The sequence below is a fragment of the Triturus cristatus genome, chromosome 11 (genome assembly GCF_964204655.1).
Source record: "Triturus cristatus chromosome 11, aTriCri1.1, whole genome shotgun sequence".
Lineage (NCBI taxonomy): Eukaryota > Metazoa > Chordata > Amphibia > Caudata > Salamandridae > Triturus > Triturus cristatus.
The window spans coordinates 340,754,056-340,773,402 of NC_140594.1; positions in this window are offsets into that span (position 1 = coordinate 340,754,056).

Consider the following 19,347-nt stretch of genomic DNA (forward strand, 5'->3'; position numbering starts at 1 on the left):
GGCCACCAGCCACATGGACACTTACAAATCACAAGCAACAAGCAGGAGGCCTGGGAAACAATGAACTGCCAACAGGCATATAAAAGAAGCCAGGCAAAAGATGCATGCTAAACCACACTGCTGTGCCTTTTTAATGCAATAAAATTAAAAAAGGAAAATCCGCAGGGCAAAACAAGGTCTGCAGGGTGCACTGCACACACCAACACACCAGGCACACACAAAAAAGGCATTTCTTTAACACACACCCAAAAACAGAAATACCCCCAAAAAACACATTTTCCAACTCAATCAAATGCCATCCATGCCCTAAATGATGTTTAGATTCAACAGAACACACAGATAAACACTTGTTTAATGCACCCATGGCTACCCGCTCTGAGCCTACTGGATGAAAGCAGGCCCGTGGGCAGACAAGGCCACACAAGCTTGCAGGCCTAGGCTTCAAAATGGCCACCAGCCACATGGCCAAGCCCACCCAACTACAAGAAACAGAAGACAGACAATACAGGCCTGTTGCAAAAAACACACTGCCTGCCTCCAAAATGGCCGCCAGCCTCATGGCCAGGCCCACAACAAGAAGCCTAGGCCACAAAGGAATACCATGCAGGCCTATATATGGCAAAAGCAGCACACTAATAACTCCCACCAGAAAAGGCCACCAGCCGCATGGACACTCGCAAATCACAAGCAGCAAGCAGGAGGCCTGGGAAACAATGAACTGCCAAAAGGCCTATAAAAGAAGCTAGGCAAAAGATGCATGCTAAACCACACTGCTGTGCCTTTTTAATGCAATACAATGCAAAAACGAAAATCCACAGGGCAAAACAAGGTCTGCAGGGTGCACTGCACACACCAACACACCAGGCACACACAAAAAAGGCACTTCTTTAACACACACCCAAAAACAGAAATACCCCCAAAAAACACATTTTCCAACTCAATCAAATGCCATCCATGCCCTAAATGATGTTTAGATTCAACAGCACACACAGATAAACACTTGTTTAATGCACCCATGGCTACCTGCTCTGAGCCTACTGGATGAAAGCAGGCCCGTGGGCAGAAAAGGCCACACAAGCTTGGAGGCCTAGGCTTCAAAGTGGCCACCAGACACATGGCCAGGCCCACCCAACTACAAGAACAGAAGACAGACAATGCAGGCCTGTTGCAAAAAACACACTGCCTGCCTTCAAAATGGCCGCCAGCCTCATGGCCAGGCCCACAACAAGAAGCCTAGGCCACAAAGGAATACCACGCAGGCCTATATATTGCAAAAGCAGCACACTAATAACTCCCACCAGAAAAGGCCACCAGCCACATGGACACTCACAAATCACAAGCAACAAGCAGGAGGCCTGGGAAACAATGAACTGCCAACAGGCATATAAAAGAAGCCAGGCAAAAGATGCATGCTAAACCACACTGCTGTGCCTTTTTAATGCAATAAAATTAAAAAAGGAAAATCCGCAGGGCAAAACAAGGTCTGCAGGGTGCACTGTACACACCAACACACCAGGCACACACAAAAAAGGCATTTCTTTAACACACACCCAAAAACAGAAATACCCCCAAAAAACACATTTTCCAACTCAATCAAATGCCATCCATGTCCTAAATGATGTTTAAATTCAACAGAACACACAGATAAACACTTGTTTAATGCACCCATGGCTACCCGCTCTGAGCCTACTGGATGAAAGCAGGCCCGTGGGCAGACAAGGCCACACAAGCTTGCAGGCCTAGGCTTCAAAATGGCCACCAGCCACATGGCCAAGCCCACCCAACTACAAGAAACAGAAGACAGACAATACAGGCCTGTTGCAAAAAACACACTGCCTGCCTCCAAAATGGCCGCCAGCCTCATGGCCAGGCCCACAACAAGAAGCCTAGGCCACAAAGGAATACCATGCAGGCCTATATATGGCAAAAGCAGCACACTAATAACTCCCACCAGAAAAGGCCACCAGCCGCATGGACACTCGCAAATCACAAGCAGCAAGCAGGAGGCCTGGGAAACAATGAACTGCCAAAAGGCCTATAAAAGAAGCCAGGCAAAAGATGCATGCTAAACCACACTGCTGTGCCTTTTTAATGCAATACAATGCAAACACGAAAATCCACAGGGCAAAACAAGGTCTCCAGGGTGCACACCAACACACCAGGCACACACAACAAAGGCATTTCTTTAACACACACCCAAAAACAGAAATACCCCCCAAAAAACACATTTTCCAACTCAATTCAATGCCATCCATGCCCTAAATGATGTTTAAATTCAACAGAACACACAGATAAACACTTGTTTAATGCACCTGTGGCTACCTGCTCTGAGCCTACTGGATGAAAGCAGGCCCATGGGCAGAAAAGGCCACACAAGCTTGGAGGCCTAGGCTTCAAAGTGGCCACCAGACACATGGCCATGCCCACCCAACTACAAGAACAGAAGACAGACAATGCAGGCCTGTTGCAAAAAACACACTGCCTGCCTTCAAAATGGCCGCCAGCCTCATGGCCAGGCCCACAACAAGAAGCCTAGGCCACAAAGGAATACCATGCAGGCCTATATATTGCAAAAGCAGCACACTAATAACTCCCACCAGAAAAGGCCACCAGCCACATGGTTGCTTCATCCTGCACCCACCCATGACTAGCTCTGGGCCTACTGGCTACCCCAACAATTTAAAAAAAAAGAATGATAAGTACCAAAATTGTAGTTGCAGCAAACGCAATGCCCCCAATCAAACAGACACAACACCAACTTACTTGTAAAATATCAAATTCAAAAGTCCTTAAATCAAATGATAATGAGGCAGCAGACACAAAGAGTGATCCTTCCAGCTGAAATCCAAAGGGAGAATGAACAGGAGATGGACAAAGCACTGAGAGGAGCCTGATGGAGAGGACAGGAAGTTGGAGACTCTGTGGCACTTCCTCCCTCTCGCCCCAAAAGTTTTTTTTTAAAAAGGACTCCTTGCACAAAAAAGGACAGCCACATTTCAATCTGAGGAGTTTTTTCCATCCAAATCATCATTTAGAGAAGGTTTTATGCAGCTAGAGTTAATATTCTTCTCCAAATCGAAAATTTGGCGTGTTCGCGATTGCGACCTCCACCACACTTCCGCCGGATGTCGATGGCGCGTCCAAAATGACGTGTTCGTGATCTCATGCTCTTTGTCGTGGTAGAGATTGACGTGTTTGCGACCTCACGCTCTCTCTCGCGGTGGAAAATGACGTGTTCACGATCTCAGACTCTCGCGGTATCTGATGGTGCGGAGAATGACGTGATCGTGATCGCAAACTCGTCAGCGAACGCAGAGATCCCGGTAAGGTGATTGCGCATGCTAGAACGCATTTTCAAAGCACGAACATGAAAAAAATCTCTTCGCAACGCGGCAAATAGCGGAAATTTGGGCATTTTCTCGCTCTCCGCGGAATGCAAAACTGTCAAAATATCGCAAATTCCGGGAGCGGAACGGAATTTGATGCCCACCCTTACAAAACATAACTCAGACTTTGCAGTCACAACAGGCAGCAACAACAAGAATGTGTCCCCCAGGAGTGCAAGGACACACCGACACCCTGCACAGTACTCAACCTACAACTCCTACATGTGCCCACAATCTGAAGCTCATTTTGACAATTTAAACAAACAGGCACTCATTCCCTGGGTCATACATGTGTGTAGTTGGCAATACAGGGGCACACACACATCAACACCACTGACAATGGCAGGCCATTCACACTGTATGACTACTCAAGTGTACACATTCAAAAGTACCCATGTGACTATGAACAAAGGCACACACAAGATGACTACACACCAACACTTCTGTGCACACATCAAGAAAGAGCCCACAGAAATGCCGGACCCTGGCCACCCTGCAAGTAATCCTGGGGATAGCATTCACCTCTGTTCTGGTATTGCATCCTGACATGACATGTGTACAATTTAGCAAACATGTGCACAGAATGATTAGGAGAAGACTAGACCATCACAATAAAACCATCATTGCACCCTCAAGCCTCAGACTGAAGAAGAACAAAAGTGCCTGTAACCTCTGGAAACCTCTGAAAAAATCAAACAAGCAATTGGCAATGTTAAAGTGGCATACAGAGCATGTGTCACAAGAAAAAAGATACCCATACATAAAACATTTCATTTAGCAAGGACATTGACAAAGCAGACAACAGAAGTAACAGTCTTTATTACACAATATCCAGATAGGCATCAAAAGTACAAAACAGCAAGGCCATTGGCCAGTACAAATTGAAAGTATGCACATGTGTGGATGAGAAACTGCACAGGGAATGGGCATCCAAAATGACAAACAGCAAGGCCATTGGCTAGTCCATAGTTCCGGTGTGCACATGTGGGCATGAGAAACTGCATAGGGAATGGGCATCCAAAGTGACAAACAGCAAGGCCATTGGCCAGTCCATAGTTCCGGTGTGCACAAGTGTGCATGAGAAACTGCACAGGGAATGGGTAACACCGTCCACTGCCATGGGAATCACCCCAGCTCAGGGGATACAAATGGCCATATTCTGAAGGTGCTATCGCCGAGTTATCGGCACTTTATCTCTTCCAAAGTCGCGATAAATGTATTGCCCCATTCACAAGCAGGTGAAAATAGACCAGACCACCAGTTTTCCGGCAATAGCATCCTCAAAACACATCGCCACAGATGACCCCGGCAACTATCGCTAATGAGATGCAGAGTAGGCGTTCCCGAGCAAAAAGCTGCGACAACACCACACATCAACATTCTCAACGACTAGCCACATCGGCAATAAGAACATGCGATAAGTCATGATAGTAGCAGGAAACTAACACCTGCTCTGACCTGGTGTAAAGTCGGATGGCAGCCGGCACCACAAAAGGGAGCTCAGCCCACAGCCACACGTGAGGAACAACAGATACCATGGAGCTACTCATCATGCTGCTCGTTGCCCAAACAGGCCCACAACACCTACCGCCACCACATCCAGGACTGCCGCCACCCCCCTGACTCACCCCACACCACCCCCCCGGACCACCACCGAGGCAGCGCAGACACAGACCAAGGACCTTCAGAACATGCACCAGCATCACAGACTTAACACCAGAGAATGTCATTGCCCACTACAGGCTCAAAAGGACAACCATCCTTCGCATCCTGAACATCTTTGCCCACAGGCTGATGGTACCAACACAGCGAACAACCAACATCCCTCCGCAGACAAAGCTGCTGGCTGTGCTGCACCTGTTGGCATCTGGGACCTTCCAACCAACAACCGCCAGAGTTGGAGGAGTCTCACAGCCAGCCCTATCAAAGTTCCTCAAACCTGTCCTGGATGCCATCATCAGCCTGGTACCCCAGTAGCTATACTTCCCACACACTGCCTCAGGAACAGCTGCAGACCAAGCAAGGCTTCTACGCCATAGCTGCATTCCCGCAAGTGTTGGGGGCAATTGACTGCATACATGTCCTACTTGTGCCCCCTGCCGACACTGCACACAATTACCGCAACAGAAAGCACACGCATTCCATCAATGTGCAGGCAATAGTGGACCACCGGGGACTCTTCACCAATGTCGTCGCCAACTACCCAGGCAGTGAGCATGACTCATACATCTTCCGAAGGTCCATCATCAACCGGCGCTTCCAGGATGGCACCTACGGGAATGCACTGCTCATTGGTAAGTACCAAATGAACACACCACACACCTCAACTCCACAATCGTGCAACACACAACTCTGGCAATGCACATGTTACAAACTCACATACAACATGCCAAACAACATGCCCACCTACCAGACACGACAGCACAACTTACTGTGGGACCTGGGCTAGCCATGTACACAAGCCCTCAACGGCATGGCACCTCAGCCACTCAATAGCAGATGTAGGCAGAGGTGGGAACCAGGCTTGAGCGAAGGAGGCAATTGACCCATAAATGAGAAGGTACACAATGCCAAGTGTGGCGGAGATTTGCAGGAGAGACTGCAGTATGCAGACCACAAGCATATCCATGTTGACACACACCGCTGGTGTATGGAGTGCAGTGGACAGTGGACGCAACCACGTCACCCCAGCCAGTGGGAAAGATCCAGGCAATGTAGCTTGTTACGTCCTCCCTGTAAGCATGTGCGGAGTGGGCTGGCCCAGCGTACACCAGGCGAGCGTATGGGTGTGGCTCCTCCACACGTGGATCTGTGTGTGGTTCAGTGTGGGCCTTGCCAAGTATGTGGCTAATGCGTGTGTCTCTGTTGTGGTGTCTGTGCCATCCGTCATCCAACAGACAATGTTGCTATGTGGCATGTCCCCAGTGTGCGTGGTCGGCCAAAGGGGTACATGGGGGTGGGCATGCCCGCTCAGTGTCAGGGATCACACTTGCCAACTGTTGTGTGTGTCGCTATTAGCTCTGCATGAGCCAAGGATGAAACCCTCAACTGCATGTCGAGTTCAGCCAGGCAGGTGCTCTACATCTGTGTCAGACCTGTCCTTGCAAGGGCCTACACACACGTGGGCGGCCACATTCTGCGCAGCAGCATCACTGTGTCGTACTCAGGCTTGTAGAAATACGCAGACAGGCATGGCAATGGTGTGCCATAGGGGTGCATGTGATGTAATTGTGCTGCGCACACTAGTGATTGTGCTCAGGGGGGAGGTGCTGCAGTGAGGCTACGTAGTACACAGTGATGCAGCTCATTTGCAACACACAGTAAATGTCATTCAGGAATCACTAAGTCACACATATCACACACCAATGAACCAGTGTGCCTGCCAACACATCATGCAGAACCAACTATTGATCCATGTCTCTCTGCACTGTCACAGGGGACCAAGTGTAGGAGAGTAGGATCTGCTTCACATGGGTATCCCCACTTTTTGCTGGTTTTTCACTGTTTTTCGACCTTAGTCTGGCTGAGGCCCTGCTAATCAGGGCCACAGCCTAGCTGCTTCCTCTCTAAAATGGTTTCCATGTACATTAGGTACATATCTAATTGGATTCTGGAGTGCCTTATAAGCCCCTAGTATATGGTATACTATGTACCTAGGGCATAGGTACCTCAGAGGCTTAACAGGGGCTGAAGCATGTATTATGCCACCCCTGGGAAGCACTCCAAAATGGCACCACAGGCCTGCTACTGCAGCCTGGGTAAGGGTGTGCTTGCACCCCTTACTGTGGTATAGGCTACCTATATCAGTACCCTATACAGACACATATAAGCCTATAAGCCACTCCTACGGCAGGCCTTAACAATCCTGAAGGCAGAGTGCTTGGTTTTGTGTGAGAGGGTGCCCAAGCATGAGCTGAGCCCCTCGGCAGCTTTTGGAAATACTTCATTATGGCTGTTCTGTGATACAGCCATACCATATACTCTTAAGTGCATTATAACCTCGCGGTAAATGCTAACTTTGGGATGGTTGCATCAAAATATGTTGTGTCTGGTGTCAAGCGCTTTGGAATACTACCCCCCTGACAGTCCTGGGTGGAATGCTACCCCCTGCGGCGGGGGTAGCATTCCTCCCTTCTAGAGGGAGAGGCATGTTCACACTGGCTAAACCCGGTAGGCCTTTCCTGAGCCCTGGCATCACAAAATGGATATCTCTGCCACAGACACGGGTCTGGCCTCCTGCTGCTGACCGAAATTCCGGCAGGGGAGGCCTGAACAATAGGTTTCCTGTCGAGGGGAGGTGTCCCCACCTCCCCAGACAGGCTGATGTGTATTGGGGCTGGGCGGGAGCACTCTCTGGTGCTTTGAAGTCCTGCACTGGGGGCACACTTGGTGTGCCCCTGCTCTGGCATGAAACTGGACAAAGGAAATGGGTGTAACCACCCCTCTTTCCTGGCCCACCCATAGGTGGGGCCTTAGAGTTAGTCCATCCCCTAAACTTACTATAAGTATAGGAATCCAGTCCCTAGGACTTTAGATTACCCTGAGCGAAACTCTGCAAAGTTCATCCTGGACCTTCGACGTTCTATCCTGACTAGAAGACTGAAGAAATCTCCCTTGGGGTCAAGGAGTGACTACCCTGCTTGGCAGGCACCAAAGAAGCAACTGACCGGTCTGCAATTCTGAAGCTCCTGAAGTCTCTGCATACCCAGAGGTATATTTCCAGACTTCCCCAAGGCTACCTTGAGTCCACAGCAAAGCTGAGGCCCGTGGCTATCGTGGCTGACGTGGAACTGTGACCCCTGGACACTGTAAACTTTTGCAGCAACACTATCTTTCTGGTCCTTCTCAAAGTTGTGCTTTGGGTTCCGAGTAGCCCCAACCTTGAGCACCACCTGCACTGAAGATTTTTGGCCTCCACTCCACGAGTGACCCGTGGGCCAGCTTCAAGTGAGACCGCTCGAGGCTCCTTCGCGAACACTAGCCCGTTGGCCAGCAGGTCCCCACGAAGGCGACTCCTTTTCTGATTGGGCTTACCTAGTTGCTCCAGATGTGCCCCGACGTACCTTTGCTGGGTGAGTCCCTCAGACCTTGCTGGTCTGCACCGCAGTCCTTACCCTAAATTCCAGTGACTTGCCGTTGCCAAGGCTTGTTGGGTCATTTCTGGTCGTCGACGCTGCAGCACTCGACAGACTTCGTGGGACAGCTGGAATCCGGCTTGTGGACTTCATCGACACCTCCTGGACCTCGTGGCTGAAGAGTCAAGACACCCATCAACTCACCTGTGGCACCCGACATCTGTGGGCATTGGTCCATCCTGCCCTAGGTCACTGGCAAGTGACCCAGACTCTGTCCCCTCTGCTTTCAGGTTCCTTACATCCTAGATCCAGGCTTGGATCTCTTCGGACACTTCTCCTCTTCACGGCAGCAGCAGTTCTTGTAGGCTTCCATTGAAATTGACGACGCGACCCGACACCAAAAGACACCTATGCACCCGGCTTCCCTGGGTGAGGTAACTCGAGTACTCTGGTGCTCTCATGGGTGCTAGCTCTAGAACTTCTTAAGTCCAGAAGGCTTTGGTCCAGACTCAATTAGAAGTGTCCCTAACCTTTAAATTTCCAACCGTGACATTGCCCATGGACACACTGCATACAGTCCCCGGGGGTCCCCTGTGTCACTACCTTGGGTGGTTCCTTGGGGTCCCAGCGATTCTAGAGACAATAGGCCTAGTGCCTGTTCCAGTCGTGGTTCTTATACCACTTTTTTGGTATACGGTTTGGTACGCCCCTAGGGCCCAAACGTGTATTTATGCTTTTACTGATTGCTATCTTGTAACTTAAGTACTTCGAACTCCAGTCTCATAAAGAGACTAGAGGGGTGTGTGTTAACCTATATTTTAAATATATACCTGGGGTGGTTGTCCTTTCATTTGATCATTCAAGAGATTATAGACTGGTAAAACAAGCTGCTTTACATTCTTTCAAGACTTATCCTGAAGGCTGCTCTCCATAGCTACCACTAGGATAGCTTTCAATAAAGGTTGTCTTTAACTTATCACCATAATTGGTTGTTTGGACTGATACAAGGTGCCCACTAGAACTAGTGGACAGCATATATCAGGCCACCTTCTCACATTACCAAGGATATGCACTCTGCCCTTGGATGATGACACCCCTCTGAGCCCTGAACACACAGGCCCAGAGGCAGTACAATGTGGCCCACAAATGCACTAGGGGCATCGTGGAGTGCACATTTGCCGTGTTGAAGTCACATTTCAGGTGCCTGGACGTCACAGGTGGTAAGCTTCTGTACAGCCCAGACCTCGTGTGCAGGATGATCGTTTATGTTGTGTGTTGCACAACATATGTGTACGCAGCAAAGCCCCATGGATACGAGTGCCAGGTGCCCCGGACAATGATGATGAAGCTGAGGCAGGTGGATCACACCCTACTGCTGACACAGCAGGAATATCCCGTTGGGACTACATCATTGACAATTTCTTCTCTGGTTGATGACACATTATGTGGGTCCCTCGTAGTAATGGCTCAGTACGTTGACTGCTACAGGCACTGCATGCGCTAATAAATGCATTCCGATACACATTCCCTGCGTGCATGTCAGTCATCTGTACAGGCACTTCACTCAGACAAGTGTGTGTGCGACATGTTGTGCTGTCAATTGAGGGATTTGTTGATGGATTGTGGGTGTTTCATCTCTGTGCAGTGAGGCTGTTTATGGTGTCACATATTCTAACTGCCAGTTCTGTGTGTCACAGTTGTTACGGTATACCGCTCTTCGGCATTTCACATGTGTCCCAGATCATTCCATTTTGGCTGTCATTTGTGGCCTACAAGTGACAACAGGGATTCTTTTGTGCTCTGATATGTGTCGCCATGATGCAGGGATGCACCCTGTGACTCAAGTCCCACGACATGGCAACATGTACGTAAGGGGGAGTCACTGCCCCTGCATTGGTCCGTGCTTCCATTCTTGTTTGATCATGGACATGGCATGTCCATGTGCAGGGGGTGTTATTTGTCCTTCTGCAATGTGAGGGGGAGATGCGGTTTCACAGTGTGTAACATGTTTGTTTTTGCATTGGCGCAGGTTACATACTGGATGCATGTCAATGTGCCCTGTGGCTGTTTGTGGGGAACTGCCTATCTGATTTGGACAATGGTAATTTGTTCTGCGTCACTGCTGTGGGGTTGGGCTTGCACGTTGTCATCACACCGCTTCTTTGGTCTGCTATTAGGGTGCATATTCTCTCCTGATGCGTGGGATTTGCAGGTCGGCCTTTGGTTTTCAATGCTTTTTGTGCCGCGATTGGCCTCATCGCAAGATTTATTGCCTTCTCGTTTTGCATATTTGCGGCGTGGCGTTGATTTTCACGCGGTCTGTTGATGCGTTATCTGGTGACTATCGCATGGTACCGCCGTGTTGAGAATGCTTTTTTAACACGGCGTAATTTTCCAGCGATAGACTGAGATGTTGGAAGCTGCATTAAGTTACTTTTGCGATGGTTATCACACGTTCTTGAGAATATGCCCCTCAGTGAGCTCATGTGTAGCAGTTGTGCCAGAAGCTTCCCCAGTGGTGTTGGTCCCCTGTCCTTCAGTGCCCTAGGTAGATGCTGCAAGAGACAGAGACATAGGTTCAGTATAGTGCTATACTCACCAACATCATATGCAAGCAAGGCACAAAACTAGAAAATGATACCCCCATGTTGCCATCCACCATGTGCAGTCAGCATGTGTAACCTTTATGCAATGATCAAGATGCATGAAAACATGCATAGTTGACATCAATGCCCCATGTGACATTGACACAGCCAAATAGCTGGCTCGTGCCTCCTTGTAACCTAACATACTATTCTCTGTAAGCATACCTACGTGCCTGTAGGTGAGATACATATACATCTCCACATGTTTCCTCAGTCACATATGGAGTCACTTGAAGGGAACACCACAGATACAGACTCCCAAATGTCCTTTTGCAATCGCCATGAGCTCCTGCTATCCACCATGTTGTGCTTTGAAGCACAACTACAATTGCACATTGGTGTCAGCTGTGTAGTTGTCCCAGATTTTAAGTTGTGCACAGCACCCATCTATAAATGCACACTAACATGATGCTCACTGCTGTTCATTGCCAGGTGATGTCTATGACACTGATACTGCAGTATATGTCACAAGGCCACATCTCATCTTGCAATGTCAAGGGTCATTGTATTAAACACATGAGAAACTACATGATGCAAAAATGCATAACAGCTCCACTCAACACAGAGGCCACTTCAAAGCCACTGCATCACACTAGAGACATCACAGAGCTCCGCACTGACTCAGGGTTGGAATTCATGCAGTCACTCACACCCAAGGTCACACTTTTCACAATACTCATCCCCAACTTGCTGCTGATGGGTCCTGAAGCGTCCACCCAGCTCTGGCTGTGTCACTGCCAAGATGCAGGCCATTAGTGGTGTCATGCTCCTGCTCGCCAACCTGCCGCTCCGAGGGATCGCCCCAAGCGTCATCTCTGCCACATTTTTGCTCAGCCGGCAGATGTCATCCCACCTCTTGTGACAGTGTGTGTGCCGTCTGTTGGAGACACCCAGAGCCCGCATCCTGCGTGCAATGGCCCTCCATATGGCCGTGGACCTTAAGCTGCAGGCATGGGAGAGAAGAGGAAGTTTCAGAGACACTGTGTTATGTACCACTGTGTGTCAGTATAGGAGCATGAAAAAAAGATAGCACACCAATCCATAAATGTTGAGCAGAGGCCATACAGCATGACATGTAGTACACTTGCATCGGATAATCTCATAGAAATGTATACATGTATGATGATGGACATAGTACCTGGCCATCTCATACAAATGCATAGTGCCAGCACAGAAACCCATGTGGAGAAGACCCTTATCTGTGATGCAGTATGTGAGTGAGCAATACACACAATACATTTGAAATGATGTGTCGGGACTAGGGGTGGGCGGAATTTGCGAAATTCACTTTCGCAAATTATCGCGAAAATGGTAAAAATCTCTGCAAACATGCGGAAATATCGCGAAGATGCGGAAGTATTTTTCCCGCCCGTCCGCGGTATTTTCTGCGTAGTCGCGGCTCGCCAACTTACCCATGCGGTTGCTCGCGGGCACGGCCATCTTGTTTTCACTTGTCTCGCGGTGCATAATCGCGAGAAGAAAGACGTGATCGCGCGACGCATGACGTTACTGCGGGCGCGAGACAGCGCAAATGGCTACCAACAATCCAACATCTCGTGGAGAACGCGACCGGATCGGGAAAACTTGTCGGCAAACGCGGGGATTCAGGTAAGGCGATCGCGCGCACGCAAGAATGTATTATTTTACAGCGCGAGCAAGAAACAAATTATCACTAAGCTGCGGAATGCGGAAATTTTGACATTTTCGCGCTTTCCGCGGAACGCGAAAATGCCAAATTATCGCAATTTCCCCGAACGGAACGGAATTTTGGCCCAGGCCTAGTCGGGACAGACTCACTGTGTCCAACACTACACACCCCTCAATGTCCCTGGACAGTGAATGGCTACCTGTGTCATGGAGGTCACATTTAGGGCCATGAACTTACATTCTCACACTCTTCTCACAAGGTGTAGGCCTGTCTTGTGCAATCCTCAGGCCCAAGATAGCTCAGTGAGAAATAGGGTGGCGGACAACACACATGTTTAACTCAGTCCATTTACTGATGGTTCCTTGTAACATTGGGCAGTTTCTGTGTAGGCCAGGGGGACTCACACTGAGGTCAAACGTGGGCCATCAGAAAATTCACATGCATGTACAATATGAGAGGGCAAACAGTGCCTACACATGCGAGACAGAACACATAATGAAAACAATGAAAGGATGATATCTACAAATTACATTTATCTGATGTGTCCTAGGTGAAATACCACCTAGAGTGTTACACACAGGCATTTGACTCTTGTGCATAATGCACACATATCCATGGGGGCAATATGAAAACTGTACACACATCCTTCAGTTCCCTCTGGATGAAATACATTGGTAATGTCACAAATGAACATGTGAAAACCTCATAGACTTTGACATCACATAGCACAGGCAATTAATTTTCTGACTTCGACTGTACAAACCAACAGTGTTACTGTATGACTGCAAAAGGTAAACCTTGGCACTCAATTTAGTTTGATTTTAAGTTTTACAAACCAATTATTTATTATGTTCAAAAAGTAAAAATTTTGCATTTCTTTACATTCAATGTACTAAACATATCTTTCAAAATACATTGAGATGTCAAAAACAGGCAATATTTATTCAAGCAGTGATGAGGTGGTAATTGTTTTTCTTCAGCGATGGACCGGCAGCCGACACGTGTGTCATTTCCATGAAACTTTTTCAAGGCTTAAAAGAGTGGTCAGTGAGCTCTTTAAATATTTGTTGTTCTTTTTCTTATTTAGTCTTCTAGCCACTTTATATGCTCCCTAGAAGGAAAGTTTTCTTTGAAAGAAGATTTAGTAGCTCCATATCAAGTTTATATTCCCATGTTCACAAATGCACGTTAAAAGTTATTCAATTTTGGTAGCAGCGCTCGGCTTTTTTAGTATGCCCCTGTAGTTGACGAATAATAGCATAGTAACAAGCCGTCCCATAAAGAGATATAGTGTGAAAGCACCTCGTCCACCAGGACCTCCAGCTTCTCTGTGGTGAAGGGACGCGCCCTGATGTTCTCAGTTCTCACCATCACTGGGTCCAGGAGACAGGAACAGCAGCAATTGGTGGTGAAGAATGGCAGGCAGCAGTGCCTGGATGCAATTTAATTGTGTGGCTCTCTCACAGACATATATAGCCCCCTGGGGTTGTTTCAGTGGTACTCAGCTGCTGCAATTGGTGTTCCTGGTCAGCATGATTCAAATCGCGGTGGTGGTGCACACCTAATGTGTGTTTCAAAATTGTAATTCACGATCGCGGTTCCCATTGGCTGCAATGGCATGGGCATTGGTGGTTTCACACTGCAGGGGCCAAGCGGTCACTACCGCAATTGTGCATCTTTCAATTGTACCCAATGACTGGGCCCACGGTAGTGGAGCCCGCCTACCGCGGGTTTCAAAATTGTGATTCACGACCGCGATCGCGGTTCCCATTGGTTGCAATGGCATGGGCATTAGCGGTGTCACACCGCAGGGTCCAGGCGGTCGCTACCACAATCATGCATCTTTCAATTGTACCGCATGACCGGGCCCGCGGTAGCGGAGCACGCCTATCGCGGGTTTCAAAATTTTAATTCACGACCGCGGTTTCCATTGGCTGCAATGGCATGGGCATTGGCGGTGTCACACTGTGGGGCCCTGGCAGTCACTACCGTGAATTGGCATTTTTCAATTGTGGCCAATGTCCGTGATTGCAGTGGCGGAGCAGGCATAAGGCACCTATGGACACATCATGCCGTAGCGATGGCATGGCCACTTCTCATCATGGAACACTAGACAATTACAATGAATTATGCCACCGCATAGCTAAATTCTGAGCTTGTGTGACATTGAAGTCACTGATGACTACGCATGCCATGTCAGTGCACAGGATTACATGCATTGGCATGTACTTCCTCACATGTCACATAGGATATATGTGTGTGCATGCACACAGATCTGTTGTGTTATGGACTCTCATATTTGTGAACATTTCAATGTGGGAGATGGCTAATAAACCCACAGTAATGCTGGACTGACTACATAATGTGCTTATTTAATTGGGTAGATTGCTGAAATAATTTTGATAGTTGATCTGCTTACACACACTGTGCTCATTGTGTTAAAAATGTGTTATCTGTTCAACTTACGTAAGAAAGTGTGTCAGGTACAATAGCTACGTAGAAGTCAGCAGAGTTGCTGATTCAAACATGTGCTGTGTCTAACTATTCTCAGGGCTTGTGACACAAGATGTCGGAATGTACAATTTTTCATTCACATAGACAGAATCTGTTTTGGAGGTACTCAGTATGTACATACTGAACACATGTACAACTACTTGAGATCAAGGTGTCTCTGCATGTGACTTGTGCATTAAGCTGTTGTTTCAGTCCAGACATTGTTGGCTCTGTGTCAGTCAAGACGTAAGATGTTGGACACATCTCATTGGGGAATTGAATTGACATGTGTCCACTTTCATTTTATGTAGGAGATGACCAAATGTGCATCGTCCATTCACAGTGCTGGCGGACATGGAGGATGAGGACATCATAAGGAAATTCCGTTTGGATCGCCTTACCCTTCAAGACCTTTGTGCTCAGTTGGAGCCCCATTTGAGTCCTCAAAAAACCTATCCAACTGCTTTGACACCAACAGTTAAGGTGATGGCGGCCCTGCATTTCTTTGCAACTGGTTTGTTCCAGTACACGGTGTCCAGCGCAGGTTGGATGTCTCAACCAATGTTCAGCATGGTGCTATGTGATATCCTGTTGCAATGAGGATTTACAAGGAACGCTAGATCCGTTTTCCCAAAAGGCATGAATTGGCAGCTGTGAAGGGTGATTTTTATGACCTTGCCAACATACCGAATGTTGTTGGCGCCATTGACTGCACACATGTTGGCCTGGTTCCACCACAGACACGTGAGCACATACACAGGAACAGGAAGCATTTCCATTCCATTAATATGCAAGTGGTATGCCAAGCGGATATGATTATCTCCCATGTCTGTGCCAAATTTCGAGGATCAGCACATGATTTCTACATACTGCGTAACAGCATCATACCAAAGCTGATGGCAAATCTGCATCCGGAGCGTGCGTGGCTTGTTGGTGAGTATGCAGAGTCAAGTAGTGTGCTGTATATGTGTGACATGCTGTTCTCTGCTACTGTTTATATTACAAAATGTGTCTGTGTCTCTCACACCTAGGTGACTCTGCGTATCCCAACTGGCCTTGGTTGCTGAGCCCACTGAGGAATCCCAGGACCCCTGGTAAAGTCCGCTACAATGATGCACATGGGAGGATATGTCGTGTGGTGGAGCATACTTTTGGGCTTCTGAAGTCTAGATTCCGTTGTCTGGACAAGAGTGCAGGTGCACTACTCTACTCTACTCTACTCTCCCCAAAAGGTGTGTCAGATCATAGTTGAATGCTGCATGCTCCACAACCTGGCCTTGCGCAAAGAGATACCCCTGCTCCTGGATGATGATGAGCAGCAGATGCTACCCTGCAAACCCACACATGTCCAGTGACGACGATAGTGGAGAGGAAGAAGGTGTTAACATGCGTCAACAGCTCATCAACAACTACTATCCTTGAGTGTAAATGACATTGTACAACAGTGACAGTGTATGTTGTCTTAGATGGTAGTAACACGGCCTAGAAGATCTTTTTGACTGCTGGCTGTTGTTGACTTTGTGCTAATGGCTGATGTGTGTGGCACAGGGTATTTACGACCAGCTACATAATATCTATGTTGATGTTGTTGCTCATTGTTATGTGTGCTGATTTGTGTACGTTGATGAATAGTGGTGTGCTCTAGCTGTGATGGCATCACCTGACAAGTAAATGTCACCCTCTTGCATCTTTTTAGGTCCCTCTCAATGCCTCATCACAATCAGAGCTTGTGGTACATTTGAATCTTAGTTGATATTGTACATACTGTGATAAACATGGAGTTGACAAAAAGACATAGGTGTATAAAGAGTGTTTATTTACAATGAGTATTTGTGATAGAAAAGAGAATATTTACAAAATGGTGCTAAGTGTACTTCTAAGTTGTCAGTGATGGTAAATGAGACAATAGAGTAGTTACCACATTGATGTAGTCACACAGTCCAACAGACACCTGCCATCAACATGGCAATGTTGGTAAGGATAATCAACAAAGTCAATGTCAAGGGCAACAGAGGTGCCATCATGGATGGCTCAGCGACTAGTGTTTGGATGGTGCATTGCATCGTGATGCTCCCCTGATGTTTCTCGGACAGCCCCTTGTGCGTTTGGCTGGGGAGGGCACTGCTGCAGGCTCAGTGGTGTCTGAGGATTCATTTTGTTTCAGCTCACCCCTCACTTTGACCGCATCTGAGGTGGTGGGAGTGTCATCCTGCAAGCCACTGGAGGGGGGTTGAGCTGTCCTTTAGGCAGCATGTATGACCCACAGAACACCCACTAGCTGGCCCATGAGGTCCACAATTTGGCCCATACATGTGTCCATGGACCTCAGCAGCAGGCAGAGCTCACGCACTTCTTCCACAACCTAGCCCATTTGTCCCTGGGTCTGCTCATATGCCCCAAGGACTCTGGCGATGGTGGCCAGGGCTTCGGTCCCAGTGTATTTGTCCCCCCATTGCCTTCCCACCTGCCCTGCTGATCCTGACCTGTGGTGTTGGCACTCGACGCACCAGCAAACTCTCCCTGCCCTCCTCTGATTGTGTGGTGGTGTTGGTAACCACTGAAGCAGGGAGAGTGTTGCAGTCAGCAGTGGTGGTGGTGGTGGTTGAGGCCGTACAGGTCATTGCAGCAGGGGTCAGCGCTGTTGTTGTTGCTGTGGTGGTGGTGCTGGTGGGGACATTGGGGGCCTTGGATGTGGTGTGCCCTGGCAGTCCAGATTTGCCAGGTTGTTGCTCCTCATCCGAGAAAACGTATGGAGTCTGCATCCAAGAGTTCATGTTCCGGGTGGGAGACTGGCTCTGCAGGTCGATGTTGTGTACTCCAGCATTTGCTTGTGGATCTCCTGTTGAACAGAGGTGAAATGGTCATTGAAGTGCACTCCACAAGCTTGGTGTTAGATGTTTGGATGTTACATGTGATACACCACACACTGCAATTGCAATCATTGCAATCACGTGATATGGCTGCAAGGTACTGAGCATCATGACATGATGTTCAGGTACATACATTACTAGTCCATGGTTTGACATTTAAGTAGTAACCATGTGCCACGTGCAGATTGTGTGATTACAAGGACATGTCATTATCTAACGACTTGCGGCACATCAACTTTATGTGATGTGTCTTTTTGGTTTGCTCTGCATAGAAGACGTTTCATCTGAGCAAAAACTAGCCATTGTAATGTTATACATACCTTTTTCATATCATGTACTTCACTTTGTTTTTCCGATTGACCATGCATGTTTTGTGTTCGTATGGGTCTTCATGCTCTGGCACCATGGCACTTACACACAGCATTCTGTGCTGTGCATGATTTTGCCCTGAATTTCTTCATCATGTCACTTGGTGAGTCAAAGTTTAATTTCAGTGACAGTTACGTACGCTTAGCTGTCTGCACACTGGATGTGGCTTTTGGATCTATGCCAAGCTGGATGACATGTGAGGGCTGGTGTAGTCATATGGCTACATGATTTTTTAGAAGGATGGCAGGGTGCATGCACTGTCCACCTACCTGTTCAGTGACACAGTGGAGGGAAATTGCTGCCACATGGTTATGAGTGAGAGGGGTGTACCTTCCTGCTGGGCTGTGGGACAAAGGTGCCTGGTGGTAGTTGTAGTGCTGCCTTCCCACCCACAAACACCCTTTCCTGTTAAGATGGCTACCTACCTGTGAAGTAGAGCAGAGGAAGGGAAAAGGTTACACATGGCTCTTGGATGGGGGGGTGTTCCATCCTGCTCAGGGGTGAGACAAGAGAGCATAAGATAGCTACCTACCTTCAAGTTTGAAGAGAGCAATGCAATGGCTGCCACATGGTTGGGGGGGTGAGTGTTCCATCCTGCTTTGCTGTGGGACAAGAGGGCCTGGTGGGAGTTGTAGTGCTGGCTTCCCACCCACAAACACCTCTCCCTTTTAAGATGGCTACCTACCTGTTAGGTGAAGGTGAGCAATGCAATGGCTGCCACATGGTTGGGGTGAGTGCTCCATCCTGCTCTGCTGTGGGACAAGAGGGCCTAGTGGGAGTTGTACGGCTGGCTTCCCACCCATAAACAACCCTCCCTGTTACGATGGCTACCTACCTGTTAGGTAAAGGTGAGCAATAGAA